General features: G+C 40.3%; 1 protein-coding gene across 9 annotated transcripts in view; it reads right to left on the bottom strand.

Moving 5' to 3' along the window:
• KALRN (kalirin RhoGEF kinase) overlaps positions 1–20,619 on the bottom strand; it is a 464,979-nt gene that overhangs the window by 99,621 nt on the left and 344,739 nt on the right. The window contains exon 1 of one of the 9 annotated variants that reach the window (XM_057368586.1): positions 4,363–4,374. The exons of the other annotated variants lie outside the window; for them this stretch is intronic. The gene's annotated coding sequence lies outside the window, so the exon portion shown is untranslated. Of the gene's footprint in view, positions 1–4,362; positions 4,375–20,619 lie in introns of those variants that run through there. 9 annotated transcript variants of the gene reach the window in all.

Below are 20,619 nucleotides of genomic sequence, written 5' to 3'. Positions count from 1 at the left end.
ATTATACAAAAAAATATTGCCTAAAACCTGAGCAGCACGAGAGATTACAATGGCCTTTATGAAGATCAGCTTACCTAAAATAACATTGGAAGGCCTTTGACTGCAGTCATATGCTTCCCTTCTAAAATGAAAGACTGTTGCTTGTACTACTTCAATGAGACTCTCAAAGGAACCAACAGCTGCAGGTTTTGAATTTTATCATTTTTGGCTTCTCTATTTGATAGAGTTGACTGAAGCATTCTCAAAGGACACTCCTCCCATAAAATTTTCTTCTTTAACTACAATAATAAAAAAATGGTTGCACACTTTTTTTTTTGGTGTGTGCTTTTAGTTTCTAACAAGGTAATAAATTCTATTACAAAGAATGTAAATCCAAAGGGTTTGATGGTTGAACTCACTTTGTTTCAACTGAAAGGAAATGCTCATTGACTCTGTCATTTACATTTACTGTCAAGTCATATTATCAGGGAGGGCTAAATATGGATCTATGAAATGCAGCACAAACAAGCAGAAGATTGAAAGGAGTCTGAAAGAACTTGCTAGGTTCATTTATCAAAGGTTGAGCAGCATAATAAGGTCTATTGATAAGTGCATTCCCAGCTCCTGCTTAATTTCTTTCCCTGAAGACACTTCCAATAAAATGCTCTCGCTTGTGCAATCACTGTTACATGTAAATTGCTCCCAGACGAATACTGTTCATTTCTGTTCTTTCTAGACTCAACTCAGTCAATATGGAGGCCTCAATTTTCACGGACAGATGTCTGTGTTTTATCCACAACACTCATACATGTGTTCYTTTGTTCCCTAAAACCACATTTCTCTTTTGCACTCAATGCATGCAGAGGAAGGTGATACAGCCTGAGCTTAAAACATCCTCAGGGTGTTTCACAATGTGTAATGCAAGTGTATCCAGGAAAAAGAAAATATTTTGGTAGCTGAGGGTAATATTTTCAGCCTGAGATCCAAGTACACCTAATGTTYGTCATTAGCATATCCAGTGTGTCTCTAAAGCTGCGTGGAGGACATGTCCAGGGCAGCTCAGTAACAGAGCTGATGCTGGCAAGGGACAGAGCCTGAAGGCAGTGAAATTCAGTGAGAATTGGACACTGCTTCCTTTGGGTCTCTTTTGCAAATCCTTGAGTAAATCTCCACTTTATCCTTAATTGGCAGGTATAAAGATACGTGCTCAGGGGAACCACATTTGATTTTTTTGCTAGTAAAAAAGATGAAAAGGGGAAAAAGATAAACTGTAAGAAATTCTCTTTCAGAAAGACAGAGAATCCATAGAGTTTCACAGTGGCTCTGGGTTGTTTTGTTTCAGCTTGAATAGCAAGGGATTTCACGGCATCCTAGGTTCGGGAGGGATGGACAACAGGAGCCCAGGCATGGAGGGATAGAGGTGCTGGAAAGGAACTGGGCTGTGCTACAATGGGCTGCAGTGATGGAGGACAGAGGGCAACAGGGGCCTGGGGCCAGAGAAGGATGGTGAATACAGCAGTGAGAACCAGCCACCTTGATAAAYAGCCCTCATGCTAATCAGACTTGGAATGAAACTGAGCAATTCCCACACACAACTTTAATTCACTTTGAGATCAGGCTCTCCAGCTGCACACTGGAGAATCTGAAAATGAAGGAAAAAACTRTTAACCTTTCCTGCACTTGCTTCAGCTCCACTTCCTATTACTCTTAGAGCCACAGCCTGCCTRCCATACTTGTGCTTGTAGCAATTAACATGGTACTATCCCACCTACTTAACCTGAATACCCAACAGGACATTGTTTTGGCTGAGTATTTCCTTTTTCAGTCACAGAATTATGTTTCCTCAACACATTCTGTTTTAAAAATTCACTATTACTTCATCCATGTTATAAGACTTYTGGCATAAACATCTGTTTCCTTTCATAAAATAAGAATGATAAATAATAAGTAAGCAATTTCCTCTATCCCAGGCAATACAGTAGCAGAGCTGTGTGTTCAAACCTCATTAATCCCCACCCAATCTAAAGAAGAAACTGCTGAAATGCTCTGTTTGCCAGAACGAGTCCTAAGCRAAGGGAAAACATGCTTGAAGTAAAAGAGAATGAATTAGCCTTTTTACTGCATGAAATAGAAATTTTTTTTGTTGCATCACCACACCTAACACTATGGTTATGAGGTGGTGGCTCATTCAATAAGAAATTTCTGGAAGAAAATGATGGAAACACAATGTAAATRATCTTTCCTTCTCAGGGTTCACAAGGCCTTAGTAAGTAGTGATCCTGTTAAGGGCACACTTAACTTATCACAGCCTGCACTTTCCTTCTCTTCTTTCTGGGTCCCCTTTCTKTCCCTCCAGCAAGAAAAGGACTCTTTATCACACTGCTCCGTGTTGTACTGTAACTAAAACCTGGATTGATCCAAGGTGGAGATAAATGAATTTGCCTCTCTCCTACACCAAAGGTATTTTTGTCAGTGATATGCACCCCTGAGACACGGGAAAAAACCAAAGAAAGTCTGAAAAGTGAGTCTGAAAAGCCCMTGCAGAAAACAAAGAGAAAACTCAGGGGAAACAGTATTCAGAGGCAGGCTCGCTCTTGGCAGACAGAGGGTTTTGGTYACTGCCACATCAGTGCCCAGCTCAGCAGTGTTCACTCCTTCCCTCCCGAGCTGAGGAGCTCCGGGGCTCCCCAAGGACAGCCTTCCCCACTGCCCTGCTCCCGCTGCTCCCCACAGAGGGCAGGGGACAGGGGACATTTGCAGTTTGCTGTGAGGTGGGAGCAGGAGATGTGCCAGTTTCTGAGATTGGCCCTTCCCTAGGGGTCAGGTAACCTGTCAGTGGCAGTGAGAATTTAGGAAGAGTCTTATTGTGAGATGTCTATAGAGTCTTTTTCTAGCCTTTCAGTGGAAAGTCACAGATAAAAATGAATGATACTACAGAGACTTTAGATCACATGAAATACCYTTCTGTCAGGCTGAAATCACCAGTAATGAGTGTAAAGAAAAAATACAGACGAGTGTACAACATTTTCCAAACTGAAGCCAAAGAGAATTATAGTTCTTCACAGATGTCTCCAGATACACGATGGCAGCAGTGCTAATATAGCTAAACCTTATTTCTTTCATGTGAAGGAAAATTTCATCTACAGAAAACAATGATTATCACTCAGTCTTWTATTTTCTACCTCCTCAAAACTTGGCAGCCATCTGATATCATCCATCTCCATTAGGATATCATGGGTTAYCCACATTGGCTATTTGGACAATTATAATCCCAGATGGTTCCTTTGCAAAAATTTCTACAACTCACTGGCACCACTACATACAGCTGGATTCCATTTGTGYAATAAATATCATTTACACTGGTTGACTCCATTTTCATTTTCTGATCACTTTATGCCATTTTCTGCCATTCTTTTTCTCAGCCTTAATTTTGCTTTGCAACCCAATATAATTTGAATCATCATCTACGTAATAGGCTCTGCTTCTCCTCTTTCAAGCTACATAARAAATATTTGTATCATGCATATTGTTTAGCAATAACAAGGGGACCCTTTACTTTAAGAGAATTATCATGTGTTACCACACATAAGAAATGCAACTGATGTAAATTCATGTTTTAGCCATAGTAACAGAACCTRCATCAACTATTGACACAGTGCAATACTTTAACTGATTCAAAGTCTTCTGCAAACTCAACTTCTATGATTTTTCTGGTAAACATGAACAGCCCAGAAAAAAATGGGCTGCTTTCCCTGTTTACACATTTTAATCCAGAAAAGAAGAAAGCTGATTTCTAAGGAAATGTTAAAACATTTTTTGATTACAGAATGTGGGAAGGTAGTCACACAAGTAATGCTGAATGAAGCAGAAAAAGTGATCCAATCTCACTTTACAAAAGGAAAAGTAGCTAGTCAACAGCACTAAACACAAAAGCATAGCACCCACTGGAGAAACAGGTAGGAGAACTGTCATTCCAAAAACGGGCAGCAGCGTAATGCTATACATCTACAGCTATAGATTTGGCGTAGTCAATTTGGGGTTCTCTTTTTATAGAAGTGTTTCTAAAAAACTCCTCTGGTGAACATCAGCAGAAGCTTCACTCCCAAGCAAAGCAAACACACTGAAGGCATTTGGTGCTGTTCTTTTGAAGTACAAGTCTGCTCTCCTGCCCTCCAAAAGGATACCCAAAAGAGGAGGGAAAGGCACTGCTTGAACAAATGTCCCTTAGCAGGATTTCTCCATGAGTGAAAGCTCCAGCACCACCTGCTCACGGTATGAATTTGCTACAGCTCAGGAAAACTGCCCTGGAACTCAAATAACACTTTTTAAACCTTCAGCGAAGTTGTTTAGAATCAGGGATGGAAAATGTAAAAGCCAACATACCTTCCCCTCTGGCAGTTCAACAGGTGTGTGCTATATTAACCAGMTCAGTCTCTGTGCCACTGCCACCTTGACGTCATTGTTACTGGGTTGACAAARGGTTTCCATGACAAACGAGAAAGCTGATCTGTTATCTCCCCTTTGGAGGAAACTGAAATGCCCTCTCTCCCATATTCTGCTAGACCCACCCATCTTGTTTTTGGCACACAGCACAGAGGGTGCGTTTCTGTGATTGATTTAGATTTCCCTCTGCTGAAATAGAGACACCAACTTGTTTGTTGTTTTTCGCCTAACTTAAACTAGAGGGTGTCACCCTCGCCYCACTGTGATCCCACCCACCTCACCCACAGCACAATCCTCTTTGTAGGCACRTTGACTGCCATGCTCAAAAAGAGAACAGATATCACTGAAAGAGGACAAACTTTAAAGCAATGAACAAAAACACTATTAAAACATTTGATTCTCATCTTGGTCATAATTTAATACCTCTACTAGAAGGCATGACCCATAATAGTTAGCAGATGTTTGAAACATCTCATTTTGAACTTTGTCTAAGATTAAAAGAGATCTTGCAGAATTTAAATAGCAGCTGCAGAATGAAATAAGGTTGCCTTTCCTAATGTGACAGAAATGTTCATCCTAGCCTTAAACAAGGAGGACTGTTTTATGTTCTGTAAATACTGAGGAAGCTAAATTTCTGTGCACAGGCACCCACAYACTATAAATTTTATATGTGTCTAATTTGCAGCAATTGACATGAAATAACCCCAGTGGAAAAGACTGGCCCAGCTGCCTGAAGCTTCTTAGGTTTTTGCTACAATTAACCCCAGGCCTACAGCTCACCAGAAACAGGAGAATGACGAACTATTTTGGCCATGAAAACCAGGTTAGTAAATATGGAGATACATATTTATTTATTATCAACATAGCTATTCTCACTGCATCAAAGGAGAACCCAGCAATCCTCAAAGAGGATCATGTCCTGGATGGGGAAATGAACCCAAAAAATCTCCCAGGGGCAATGAAATGGCCTTCACTCAGCTGTGCGACCCCACCAGCCTCTCTGCCATACTGGCCCCTGTGGAAAGCAAAGGCATCCTTTATTTACACAGTGGGGTTGATGGTAAATTCAGCCTYGTGGGTATAGTCCCTTACCTCTTATTCCTACGATACAACTTCAGCCAAAGGCTAACTAATTAAATGACATAGATGGCTAAGCTTTTGAATTGAAGAAGTGAACATACAAACAGTTAATTTAGAAACAGGTTTAGGTCTCAAAATGGATTAGTGCTCCCTTTCAGGCTGCATGCATTTCTCCTTTGCTTGGCAGTGTGGACATTTTTACATTTTTTCAATAATTCCCATACTTGCAGGTGTCTTGGTGTTCACAAACAGATTTTATGTGGCAARCATAAGATCTGAAAGACTTGCTACAGAGAACAAAGATGACCCCAAGCCTTTATGCATCTGGTTTGAGTTAATATTCATATCCCCTATGACTACACGAGATTTTTTCCTAAGCTAGGCTTTTCCTAGTACACATGTTTTAGTAACATAAGGTTGTAATATACTGCTCTCAAACAGATGTGATTCTGGAGGCTATCCCAAGGAGTACTGCTCACCTTCAAGGGATGCAAAGTCTAAACCAAAGGTGTGCTATTATTTTTGGGGAAGACAAAATGCCTTCTTGGACTMCTGTTAAGATGATTTTAAATACTGCTGCATGACAGCTGCTTACAACTAATGTGGCATGTAATATTAAAGATGTTATTACTGAAYACGAAAATAGCTCACACTTTTGCAAATTTAATTCATTGTCCCAGTGAGGTTCACAACTCTAAAGATCTGCAAACCAGTGCAGGACTTAAAAGCACACACTTAACTCTGTTCCTGTTGAACAGAACTCAGCATATGCTTAAAATTAGGGGCATGTGCTTAACGGGCTCATGAAACACGTCCTGGTTTACGATTCAGTCCGAGCAATTTACAGCTCTGTTTTCATCTTCCTTGCAACCACTAATGTACCCATGGAATTACGACAGGCCAGTGGCAGGAAATGGAGCATTGGCCTCATCAAGGGGCCACTGGGCTGAAGGAGCCCAGCACACAGCACCAGCCCAGGACACATCAACCCGTGCCAGCCCCACTGGGGAACCTCGGTCAGGGAGTTCCCTTTACAAGCAGGGAACAGGCGAAGGAAAACCACCACGGCTAATTACACACCACAGCTATTTAGCATGAGGAAACTGTATGCTGGAATAATACCCACAGGTGTTTTTACTACAGATTTACTGCAACTCCACCACTCCCAGCAGGTGTCAATGCTCCTGACTCRGAGAATGCACCACCTGCATGTATTTTTTATTCAATTACCGTGATTTTCAGAAATTTGCTCTGCGGCACTCAAAGCAGAGTCATTAATCTTCAGTAATCTCTCTGAACAACGAATTCAACTTTTCTGAGCCTGCAGCCCCTCTATAAAGCAGGGACTGTATTGTCTGAGCACAGGATTTTATGCAASGCAGTTGCCATGGCAATGTGACAGGGAGGGCAGAACCCAAACAATAATTGAGCATCAAAGAATTTTAAGTGCAGGGAAAATTCAGAGCTAGATTCCATATTAGAGCTATAGGCTGTCCAAACTGCAGATTTTAAAGCTTAGGAAGAGTGGATATTATTATAAGCTCTCTTGGGGATAGCTGTATTCCAGCAATGCATTATCACTGATCTGTTCCCATTATAATCCATCCATTTCACAGAAAACGACATGTTTTGTAGGGGAGTGGAAAAGCAATCTGAAAAGGAACAATTGCACATCTTGGCTTTGGGTAGAGAAAAGAGAAAGAAGGAAGACGAAAAAAAAGGTTATAATCCAAACTGTATTTCAATAGAAAGCCTGGCTGTTATAAAAATAATAATGGTCTTGGCTAGTCACTTGTTGTGAAATAATGAACCTTGTGCACCTTTATAATATTATTGCAGGCATTCTATAGAGCACCCTAATAAAAATGGATAGCTAGCTAAATGAGAAAAGACTGCTGCATTGTTTAATAAGGCAATAATCCAGTTCCAGAACACATAAACCGTAAACTCCAAACCAAAGAGTTTATACCAAAAACACAACACAGCTTTATTGTTATTGTTACCCTGTTGCTCTTGTATATGCTGTTACAAATGTGTTTTCAAAATAATTAAAATCAAAAGCGTCAGCAAGGGAGCAGACCATAATTGTGTTTCAGCAGCTCTAAATGCCCCAAGCTCTTAAAAACCCTCATGTAAGAAAGGTGCTGGTTTTATGTTCACCTGRATTAGTTTGCCACTCAAAGATGGAAGCATTTAGATATGGAAGGTAAAATAACCTAGCAGAAAGCCTGGGACATAGATGACCTTTGCTCCAAATCCAGCTCTCTTTCCTGCCCAGTGTATAACTTGGACAACTCCATTCTCCTATATCTCTTCTGAGTCTTTCAAGCAAGGATAATTCCAGTCACATTTTCATGAGACTGAGTACAAACTTTCATTTAAGTGACAGTTTTTGCAAGCAACATGCTGTTTGGTTTATCACATTTCTAGCAAGATAAAAGCCACCTCAATATTGGGAAAGTCACCAGTAACAATCTTCTCAATACCACTGCTGACCTCTGAGCCTAAAACAGCATCTGATGTCCTTCCCTCCATGACAATGAGATCTGCAGTTATTAGGACAGGCCCTGTTTACCTATGGCAGACCAACCATGCTATTTTGTATGAGCAGCCTGTTCTCTTTGCTCCTGGCTGCTCACCCAGCTGCAGGCACTAGTGACATACTTCTAATTCTTCTGGCTTCTCATGCATAACTAGCAATCCCCATGGAGCAGACAACAGTGCAGGCCAGCTTCCCACAGATCTGGGCTGWGTGGTCAGTGTCCAGCTACAGTGGAAGCTTTTCCTGAGGGTCAAGCATCTTGAGATCTCTCAGCCACGCAGAGTTTCTAGTAATGTGTGTGTCCATAAATATGTGTGTTCATACTACTGCATTTCTCTGAATCAGAGCTAATTCTTGGTTGCTCTCCCTATCCTTATGTTGATTTCCACTGAAATGATTTTTGAGACCAGGAGCTTCTGCCAAGTGTCTTGAAATTTGTCCAATGRGTACAAAAGTCATCAGAGGCAGAGCACAAACAGATGAGGAAAACATGAAAGAAAACATTGTTTCCTTAGAAAATTAAGTAAAAAACTCCCTTCTATCCCAAAGGCAAGGATAAATCTATTCAGGAGTTCTCGACAAAGTTGCTTGCCCTATAATAATTCCATTTTATCTGCAACTGTCAACTTGCCAGGTTTCCATTATTTAATMCATTATATGTTTATTTTCTATTGTTCTGCTCTGTTAATAAAATATCATATCGCCCAAACCAAATGCCCACAAAAGTATATCACTATTTCCTCTATTACCTAAATTATAACCTCATAAAAAAAAAATCAAGCTAGTTTAATTTTATTTTCTATAAACAGGTGCTAACTTGCATTACTTACATGAACGGGGTTTAATATATCATTAACTCATGCTCTTTATTTGTCATTTCACTGTTATTCCTAGAGTCAATATACCATGTTTGCAATTCAGTGGTATTAACTACAAAAGAGACAGCAGATTTTGAAAACTGCAATGTTTTTATCAGCTCACAGGTGAGGGGAATGACCTGACCCTTATGAATCCTCTTACTGTTTTTATTTTAGGTTAAATTTTATTTCTGAAAGTTTCTCAGGATCATTTTTATTATGTGTATCTCATGCAGGAACAGACACCCATTCCTATGTCAGAAACCATACCAGCTTTCCTGCTGTAGCTTAGACATTTTTCTAGCGTAAGAGACTGCTGTGAGAACTGGAACAGAAATGGAAAACAGCTCCCTAAAGGACACGTTAATGCAGCCATTTTGTGACACAGATCCCCCATCCTGTTCCTCCTGGACAGGACCAAACTGTCCCATTACATTAACAGCTTTAAAAGCTGTCTTGCAACAGAGGTCAAGGATCACCTGTGCCTGAGCAGTTGAACTGCACTTTAATGTTAGCCCTGAAYCCTGGAGACTGGAAATGAATCACGGTGGGTACAATCTGAAGTTGCTCAATGCCAGGACATTAAGTCAGGTGTGGGTGCATGTTTGTTTGCAGGCTGCAGTTGTGTTCCTTTTTCTGGGCCAGGCCAGAAAAAACCTGCACACCCTCCACAGGCTGGAGTGGTACCATCAGCATCACTCACCACAAACCATGTAGGGCTGTTTTTAAAGCTTCAGGATATGCAGCTTCCACTTACACATAGCACAGTTCTTCCAGTGCCAATAAGGAGGGACAGTCCATGGTATAATAGCTTATTTTACTGTATTAATTTCTGGTTTGGTATTTTCTGGCTTTACTRTAACCAGTTGTCTGTGCATTTAGAYGTTTAAAGCTGCTTTACCAATCCGCTCCTTCAATAATAACAAAGCATGATSTTGGGCAGTTTGGCATGTGATTAAYAGCTGTTCAGATTGCCTTGGCAGTTTCAGAGTATGCTAATTGGGCTAACAAGGTACTAAGTGCTCCAAGGTGTTATGAATGTGCTGTAGAATCAAAAACTCTGCTGTCAAATGCATTCATTACTCATGGTGTGTAATTTGCTTYCAAGGAACCTACTCCAAAAGGCAATATTTCCAGCCATTTCTCCTGTTCATCTGTGAAAGACATTAGCACAACAGCACCAAGTGCATTTTTAACTGATGCTGTCTCACTCCTAGGATCCCAAGGTCCAAAGTGAGGAACCTGCAACTACTGCTGGGGCTGTTCCATATGCCTCACTTCCTGTTTTTCCCCATCCGACCCCCTAGGCTTTATTGGTGTTTCTGTTCTGCTCCCCACCATATGCAGTTTAGGCACCATGCGTCATTCCCACCTCTCAATGTCCACGCACAATGTCTGACAGTGCTTCTGATTTTTGCAAAATWACAACCTCAGCAATCAGACCAAAGAGCTTTCACAAGTGCCCTGTGCTCTCCTTTACAGGTAAGATCAGATCAAACAATTACACTGCTGTTCAGGTTTACAGAACAGATCAGAAAGTCACAGTATCAMTTGTTCCCATTACCCCTTTGGCTGAAACGTGCCCAATTCATCCACTGAATAAGGGACAGGTTCACATGACTCCTCCTCCTTCTGCTGGGTCTTTCTTACTAAAGGTCACATMTCCAGATTTCATTTCTGTGGAACTGAGCAACTCATTCTTTACTGTCTTCCYTTTTATTGCTCCTTTCCCATTCCATTAACACAAAACCTCACCCAACAGCGACGTTCAAGCTGACATTGACTTCTATATTTGAAGCCAATGTAATAGGACAAACTCCATATATTTACCTGATATAACTGAGACAGACTGACCCGAATAAGTGGGCCAGTTATCCAGCCAAACCACTGACTGAAGTTAAAACTGGATGGTGGGGCAAAAACTATTCCTCTACTAACTAGCACCAGTGAACAAAGTTCCTGGCAACAATGAGGTTGCATCTAGACATACAGAAAAATGCAGGATAGGGAATTTCATTTTTATCTTTAAAAAACTGAAGGTGGAATAAACCACTGCACATTATGCAGCAGACAGGGGAATGATGCATCAATATGASAAACAGGTAAGGAAATGATCACTCAGTCAAGAGTTTGTTTGCATAAGATTTAATCACCCAAGGACACACTTCAGCGGAAGCTGAAAGGTGTGTACAGAGGATGACTTGCTCCAGGGAACAGCTGACTGTAAATGGTAGCAGCTCTTCAARCAGCCAGTGCTTGGAAACAGGTGTGACAGCAGGAAGGAAATGTTTAATCTTTGGATGTAAAAACATGACTCTTCCTTGCTTGACTAAAAGACAAGTGTTGGYTCAAAGCCAATAGGAGGCTCATGGCATTCTCTTGTTTCAAAGCAATAATCGGCTTCAGAGGGGACACAAATTCAGGCTCCACTAAAGACAGTCCTCATGCACTTAAAAGAGCAGAGTTTGGCCTGGAATTGGTTTCCAAAAGTGGAGGTGGGAATGAGCAGGTGGGACAGGCAGCTGAATGCAGACAGCTCATATGTGCACTCTAACACAACACCTCTAACATGAGCGAGTTCTGTATTTGCTATGTCGTTGCTGAAGAAAAGAGAAACCATCTATTTTCCTGCACCAAAAAATCCTGGAACCAGTCAACAATGGAAACATGCTGACCCTCAACAGCTCCTAGAATAATCACTTGCATGAGCACCTTGCACCAATTCATAATGGTGGRCAAAGCAAAAGATTCAGCATAGCAATCACAGCTTAGCAAAAAAAAAAGCACAAAAGGTACAAATCTGATTTCCAACGACAGTAACTATATACCCAGCATGGAGCTTATATTATGCTAAATCAAGGCTGCCATTCCCTCTCTCTCCCTGCTGCTCATGGAACAGCTCGGTCACCTACCCTGGGTGGTGAGTCGAGGATGTGCAATCCGAGCTGTTTCCAGTGACTTCTCTCCTCCTGCTCAGCCACCAGAACCCCTGGAACGTGTCACGAGGCTGTGCAGGGGGAATGGCTGCAGCTGGATAATCGAACACTCCTACACTCCCAACCCCTTTGGCTCCAGCAGTTTGAAAGGAATGCTCACAATTCATTTAATCCTAAAATCCATCTTGTSAAAAGAGTTAATACTCAGATAATGCTATGCATAACATTCTAAGCATGGTGCCATAAATAAGAAAGCATTTAAATTAGAGAGTTTGCAGCAAACGTTCAAATCCAAGGTTCAGTCATTAAAAAGCAAACCAATGTATTAAGCTCCACTGCTGCGTATTTTAAAGACATAAAAACCAGATTCTAAGAGCTGAGCACCACAAGCTGCTCATTTTGAAAGGAAAGAAGAATTAACATTAAATTGGCTTTTTAAAGGCTTCTCTTTCCTTTGCATGTTCTCACTCTTACAGCACATTTCATTTGTAACCTGGCATTCAGTCCCTGAATGGTTTTTCCCCCCAAAAAACATTCCAGGAACAAAATAAGGCTCTTGCTRTAGTTAAAGACTTAGGGTTAGATCTACAAAGTGTCAGACCAAACTTTGCCCAGTGCTTTCTTAAAAMCATAAAGTACCTGGCAAAAAGTTGGCAAGAGATTCTCTCTCAGCTCCTGGAGGAGCAATGGTGTCTGGCAGACTCCACAAACCTGACAACCAACATCAAAAGCACTGTCCATTGATCCCCCAAAAGAAAGGRTGCCCAGTGGATTCAGCACGAAGTGGGAGTGCAACAGGACTTCTCCTCATGCTGGGCAGCAGTGAGAGCTCTGGCAGATCACATGGCTGCTCTGTGACCTGGTTCTCTCAGCCATGAAATGACACTGACTGCTTTGCAGTCGTCTGAGATCCGTGAATATGGAATTTGAGACAGACATCCCATGCAACTGAAGTCAGTTGCTCTCTTACAGCTCGTCGGCATATTTGTTAGGACAGGATTTACCATCAAAATACAAAAAACCAGTGAGACCTCTTCTGTTAGTGATGATAATGTGAAAAAGGCAAAAACTCCTCTTAATTCAGACATCATTCAGGGCTCATTTAAAACTCACTAAACTGCTAACAGCTGCCACGATTTTGTTTTATTTTCCTCRATCATATAGACGCTGTCTTGGGAAACTCAGAAACCCTTACTTTCCCCCATCATGAGTTTATCTTAACAATTTGAAGTTGTTTCTCTTTGCCAGATTTATTTTCTCCTCTAGAGCACAGAGAAATTTAGCAAGAGAGACACAATCTGTTGTGATAAAAATGCAAAGCTAGAAAAGTGTTCTAGCTCTTGCAATGGTATCTTTTATTGTTTCCCATGAGGGGAATTATCTCCATTAATGGTGATTGCAAATCCCTGTGTACTGAGACATTAGCTTCCCTTATGCTTGTTACTGAAATGAAAAGAGACAACTAAAATATTACAGAGCTGTTTTATAAAGCACTTATCCTATTAAGCCACTTAGCCATACTCTTTACATAGGAAGGGGATGGCCAGAAGAATTCCTTGGGGAATTCATCAGTTATAGCATTAAGAAATGCAAAGGAACACTCTCATTAATTAGGATCAATTTTAGCAATTACTGTATTGGTCCCATCAAAAATTCCAGGTTCATGGATGCAAGTGACCACTCTTCAGAGCTGACCTGGAGAAGCACATCCTGGTTCTGCTGAAAWGCAGCAGTGATTATTTCTCTCTCACAGCAATCAAAGACTGGGAACCAGCAGATGGAAAAGAAGTTGTATATTTGTTTAAAACACATCCACTTCAGCCCAGCTCTTATTTAACTATTTTTATTCTTTTACTCTCCCCCTCACAGCGAAAGTGTTTTCAAAAGCTGRAGGCAAATCCTGCTCCTACTGAAACAAAACCCTGGGCAGCTGATGGATTCCTGAAAGGCTGGATGGGGTGTGGAGCTATGAGAGGCTCAGAGCCAGATATTCACCTGATGAACARTGAGGTGCTTTCCTTGACTTGAAAAAAAACTGCCAGCAGCACACACTGACACAACTCAGACTAGAGGCAAGGGGCAAAGGCTGCTGCTGCAGATGTACTTGTGCACTTGATGAGAGAAGGGACCCCTTAACAGAACTGCTSATCACCCACCTAAAAGCTGCCACTCACCAGTACAACTCTCCATGACTGAATTATAGGTGTTCTCATAAATATTGCYTGTGATCTGTATTTTCCTGACTTGATCCTCTTGGTATGAAGAAAMAAGGAATTTGRAACTGTTTCTCTTYGTCCCCCTCCTTCACACACAGGTYTTTTTTCCARTATCAAACCTCTTGCTAATATTAACTTTGAACTTGAATGATCTCCAGTGTCCTCTAATGTCCTTGGTCAATGAAGTTTARTGCTGTTGAAAGGTCAGCTCTTAACATTAAGTTTTGGTCTCACTTAAACTTCTTTTCATTTGTAGACAGTTATTCTGGGTTATCCCTATATGCCCTTTATAGCTGGAACCACACTGTTCCAAGGTYTTCTAAGTGTCTTGAACAAACCTGGCACCTCTAGTAAGCATTAACCACACACAAATGATGAATTCTAAAATGAAAAAAAAACCAAAACAAAACTATGCCAAAAAGAAAACATATTGTTCCTCCAGAGGGATATATTTTATATTGGACATCCAAATTAAACAAACACACTGTAATCACCAGAACGAAACCCCAGAAACAACTCAAAACAACAGCACAGGAAAAATAAACATGAACTTAAAGTTCTTTGAAGAATAGGAGGAGAACAATCAGATTTAGACAAGGAACAACTTAYTGCTTAATRACAACAYAGAAAGTAGAACTTGAGRTGAARTTTAAAAAAAATAATAAAAATACCCTTYTTAAAAACAAGTTCTGGATAATGTTTGCTCCTTTCGTTCCAAGTTAAGCACTTTAGATGATCTGGTGGCCCAAGAAGGGATACAGAGACAAYTCCAGAATACTGATGGATAACTCCTATTTATGTCTTCATTTGGTGGGACCTCATAATCTATGCACTTTTAATTAAACATTTTGTCTCTTTTATCAAAAGAGAAACATGGAACACAAGCACAAGGCTGAGCCAGGAGTTTCCATTCTGAGCAGGCTGGTTTCCAAAGTGGTGTCACATTTTTGGGGAGGTGGGTCTGGGTGCCCTGTACCCCCTTTAGAGGTGATGGCGTGGGTCAGTCTGCAGCAGCCCAACGTGAGGAATCACCTCAGCACTGCCAGCCCTGACTGGCATCCTCTGCTAAGCAAAAGGTGCAAGAGCAAAGGTGAAGAGGAATCGTTCATGAGCAGAAAAGGAAGGAACCAGCAATGTTGGTTTTGATAAGCAATAATGAGGAAATGGCCTTTAATGACTTACAGTTCAGCTTGCACTCACATTAGCGGATATAGAGGAAGAGGGAACCCAATCACCTGATCTCTWCAAATATATATGTTTTTGTCTAACTGTTTTTGCTGGAAAAAAATACTAATTTTGACTAACATTAATTGATTTGAATTGTTTCCCAATCAGCCAAAGACCAGTTCAGAGACAGAAATTCCTCTGCCATCTGAAGTCCAACTCATTTCTGATGTAAGGGTAAATAGCAACAAATCTTTGACATATGATTTTTTGAAAATCACAGTACATTTATAGAAGTCAAACAACACCTGGTCCCTCTTTAGAGCTGAAAARCAGAATATCCTTTAATTCTTCTGTATAAATCAATAATTTATTTTACTCCTTCTATTTTAAAATCCCWGGGGTTGATGATGTCTTTGAAATAAAGACAGGGGTTTTACTGTACTTCCTTCCTTCTTTGTTTTGATTCCATCAAACTCATCCACTTAAACATCCCCATAACTTAAACATCCTCTTTCTCCACAGCAGGCATCAAAATACCTTTTTTTTGTTTGTTTAGTAATATAGATTTATTGATATGGAGCTTATTTCCTGTCATTTAAGACTATAGTGTTGTTCACAGCTGAGTTTCCAGCCATCTTTTAAAGGGCAACACTCTCCACCTTATTCTGTACATTTTAAAATTACAGCCCAGGACCACATGCCCTTCAGAAGTGTCTTTGATTGAGRGATACCACACTTGCCATGGATTTAKGATCCTCAYATATGAACTAAGACTATWTGTCTTATTTATATATATATAAACTAAGTTCATATTATATAAACTCTGTCTGCCTTGCATTTCTCTGGGCAATGWGTCCATCAGCACATTAGTATAGAATCTGATTTTCACACTGCTTGCAGGAATAGAAAGGAKAGATGAAGTGGGTTGCCAGAGAAATTACATTTAAATACCCTCAAAAGGAATGTGTTGAGATTTATACCTACAATATTCTAGGGAGACCTTCAGTCTGAAGGAGTTCCATACACTTGTTTTATCATAGAGGSACTTGACTTATATTTTCAAGTGTTACTGATTTACTTACTTTCCACCAAAGGATGCATTAGATTGAGATATCTAAGAATAAGAATAAAGGCATACTGAAAGCTGACCCTTATTTTCTAAATGAAAAAAAAAAATTAAAAAAGTTAAAAGCAAATGCTCTTCATGAAATGGATAGCACTTTTTTATAATAGAGGTGGAGCATATTCTACCTGCCCTGGATGTAACTGCTGGTTATGCATGGAGGAAAATGCTGAAAAGATGTCTTTGAAGAACCCCTTTCTGCAGGACTTTCAGTTGAATCTGCTCTCAGCATCTGATCACCCAACTGAATCTGTATTCAAATCTGTGGTTATTTATAGCTCCAAAAAACCAACCAAACCTGGAAGAGGTGTTACAAAAACAGCTGCTGAGGAGCAGTGACCCTGCACTGACCACCACAGGAATGGCTTTCCTTTGGGGAAAGAATTGTGTCCAGGAATTTTGAGAGCAGAGGTCCCACTAAAAATCAAGAGCATTTTCAGAAATCCCAGCTGAGATATTTAAGATGCATRGCAAATTTCATGCCTGCCTTTTATGAAGCTATTTCCTGGAAATATTACCCAATGAACAATATGACTGCTATTTCCATGGCCACTGCAGATGTTATGGCTTTGGTATGTTTTTACAGTGTGAAACATTCAAATCTCTTGCAAATTTCTTGGTAAAATTCAACTGGCTAGGTTAAAAAAAAAAAGGGGTCCTTTGGGGAAACTCATCCATTGTCATCATCTCCTCATTAGGTTGTGGGGAATTGTCCAGCCATGCAGAACAAGGAAAAATTAATAAGGCTCCACTACCTGATTAGGACTTTAGAGAATCTCCTCTGAATAATTACTATGAAGTTTGCAARTGCTTCCAACAAGTGTTATATTTTAAAAGCAGCTGATCATATTTTATTTTGTTTTTCAAAAGAACCTTTTTTGAGAAGGCTCTGTGAAACAAGRCAGCCTGTGCCTGGTGCTGCCTCCACCCAGGGCTGCAGCAAAAAAACTTGCTGGCAACAGAAAGCAAATGTCCTTACTGCCARCAGCACTTGACAGATCTCAGAGGTAAATCTCATGATCATCTACCTGTTACATTTAGAAATGGATACCAGAAAAAAAAAAATGTAATTCAAGCCAGGATTCAACCTGTCTGAAATTCAAGACTGGTAAAAGTTACTTTTTCAATTGTTTTGAAATCTGTCTGCAATCCAGAGAAGATCAAAGTCCATTTTTTCAAAATTCACAGAGGACAAAAGGGCCAAAGGCCCCACAATTGTCCTGGGAGATGTGTGTTATAGGCAGAGCTAGTATTAACACCTGAGCTGGAGATTCTGTGCTACACTCATAATAAATCACTAAAAATAGAGCTGTCAAATGACTCTGCCTGCAGATRGCAGGTGGGTAAATTCCTGTACAGSTACAAACCATAGTGACCAGTGKGCAGACAAAYACTGGCATTGTGAGACCCATCAGCCCAGTCCCCAAAGCAGAGATAAAGTTACACCAAGGCAGAGCATAGGCCTAAACACTGAGCAAAAAATGGTTGTAACTATTTGGATCCCCTCTGAGGTTCAGAGCTCTCTGTGAGTGCCCATGAAAGTTTGCACAATTCAAAGTGTGTGTAGCACTTGAGTCCTGGGAAGACTTCAGTCGGAAATCGAAAAATGTAATTTATACCTTGTCTGTTTGAGTGTGTTCACTCCAAGAGCCTCAAGTTAATTTTCCAAAAGACTGAAAAATATCAAATTTAAACAGACAAGTAGAACTCTGCAAATCAAAAGCTGGAACATTTCATGGTGTTGGCACTGCTGCACTCCTGATAAGMAATACAGGAAGCAAAGGCAAAGTCCTTACTTACACTCAGGAAAGAGAGAAAAAAAAGAAAAGAGCTAYAGAAATATTACTGAACATCAATGATTAGAAAGGCAAGTTCACGCCAAATAAGGCATTGCCAGCAGAGATAAACCAATCTCATTTTATCAGCTCCAAATGTCACTTCAGTGACTTCAGTTTCAGGGAACCATTCACAGTGAAAAAAAGATACATACATTTGTATATTTTTCTCAGGAATAACTGAATTTACAGGGGTCCTAACCAAGATTCAGAGCCAGAACTGAGAGGCACTCTCTAAAAGCCTAAGGAAATTTTAAGAAACTATCATTAGCGAGACAGAGAGATGCCAGCTCCTGGCTGAACAATTTATTTCCTTGGTAAGATAAACATTKTGCTGCTACATGACAGTATCTTGAAAAGAGTTAACCACCTATAGCAAGTGAGCCCTCAAGGAGGCTCATTAAAGCACCAAAATGTTTTATGTCAGGTTTTCCTTTGATCGCTATCATGTTTTCCCTTTTCCACAGGTGAGGGCAGTAGGAACTCAATGTGATAACTGCTCTAATGCTAGGCAGCATTCAAGCAATAGAAATATATCCTCTGGGGCCCTAATTCACTCCTCTTTATCATACCTTCACAGGAAAAATTCACTTAACAGTCAGCAGTCATTTTCTATTACATAAATTTAGTTTTACTTGTGGTCCCATAACTCATCAGCCACTGTAAGGAAGCAGCACTGCAGACAGCACACTGAATTCTGGCACATCACTTGCTTGGACAGCGGCAGAATAACCACAACAACACTTCCACAAATGAGACCAAATCAATCCTTTCCTTTGCCTTTTAGAAACTCACAGTTGTTTAGTCTAATCCAATTTACTGAGAGTAAAATATCTCGGCAGGAGGAAGAAASCTCTTCAGGTCAATGCCCAGCAGATAAATTGCTGGTACCTACCAGAGTGCTCCAGAAAACAGAAAGATTTCTAAATACTCCTGATTCTGTATTTAAGTGACTCCCTGCTTCACCACCCACTCCATATTCCCATGATCCTGCTCTCCCTGGGCTGTGCCACAGAGTTTACATTGCACCGTGCAGCTTCCCTCCCACCAGCTGCAATCCACAGCACCCACTGTCCACTGGCAGAGAGATTTTTCCACTGACAGGAGTTTTCTGTTCAGGTCAGTCCCACTGCCCAGGAGCTGCACAGTGTCCAGCCCATGGGGACACATGTTTTGGCCACACACAAGCACTGCTGTTATATATCTGTCCCTGGATATTTCCCCAATATTGCAGTAGAAATGTGTCTCTTGCACTAACTCAACACAGAGCTCACCTGCAGTGAGCAAGCACTTCCTGCTTCAGCAACAATATTGCAGGGAGAAAGCTATTTTACCTTAATTAGGAGTCTCTCAAAAAAAGGAGAATTTGCCTCAAAATGACTTGTTCCAATGAGCCTTAATTCTAAAATCTTCCCACTTGTACCAATCACCTTCAATAAGAAAAAATATTATTTCCAGATTTTACATAATACCATCAGTGTGGAAGAGGTCAAGATCTCAGTCTCATGACTGCTGAAAGATGAGCTGAGTCTAGTATCTAATGGAAAAGATAAAAGTGTATAATGTAGATTTATTTTTGGATAGTAAAACGTTTTCAGTTCACATTTTAGAGCCTTTTTCCACATCCAAAAACAACAGAAGGAAATKAGAACTGCTCTCCTCAGTGTTCTGGAAAAGCCAACAAAAAGGAGGCCATTGGAAGATGGAGCAGTATCGCCAGAAACAGCTGTTTCACAAGCCAACAGCTCAATGGGATTAACAAATGAGGATGCCCTGCATGTAACRTTTTCTTTATGCAATTCCCCACTGCTTTGAATCCAAATATAAAGACTGAAATCCTGTCAGCTGTGAAGGGAACAGGGCAAGGATTTCTCCCTCAGGAGAGGCTTTTAGATGGCATGCTGAAGAGGGCTTACTGTATAGAACAAAAGCTGTCTCCTTTGCCTTTTGGAAAAGGATGAAGAAATTTTGCATAGTAGGTTACCTAGGACCTGACCTGGATGCTCAATGGGAATTACAATTACTGCAATTGTATTCATTATCTATTGATTCTTATCTCTGAGTCTCRGTCATCAACCCACTTTTCTCCCTCTATATAAAACTTACTCAATACAAATGGCAATCCAAACAATTCTTTTCCCATGTATGGAATATTTAAAATTATAAATTGCATATAGAAGTAATGGATTACAAATGGAAAAATAAACATTTTATATGTTCTCTCCTCCTTTTGTTTTACAAAGGAGCAGACCTACAGACCTTACTTGAAGTGTGTGCTTCTAGCATATAATATTAAATGAAAAAAYGTTTGAGCCTGGGGATAATTGCTTTATATATTTTTCAGAAAGTCCAAGGAAATTAAATGTATTAAGTACTAATAYCCAGATTTAAGAAACTACTTAATCAGGTATTTAATTTAAACAGACACAGACCTTTCTTTT

Source organism: Malurus melanocephalus, unplaced genomic scaffold (assembly GCF_030028575.1).
Source record: "Malurus melanocephalus ecotype Western Australia unplaced genomic scaffold, MMel_1.1 scaffold_94, whole genome shotgun sequence".
NCBI lineage: Eukaryota > Metazoa > Chordata > Aves > Passeriformes > Maluridae > Malurus > Malurus melanocephalus.
This window is presented reverse-complemented; position numbering and strand designations above follow the sequence as displayed.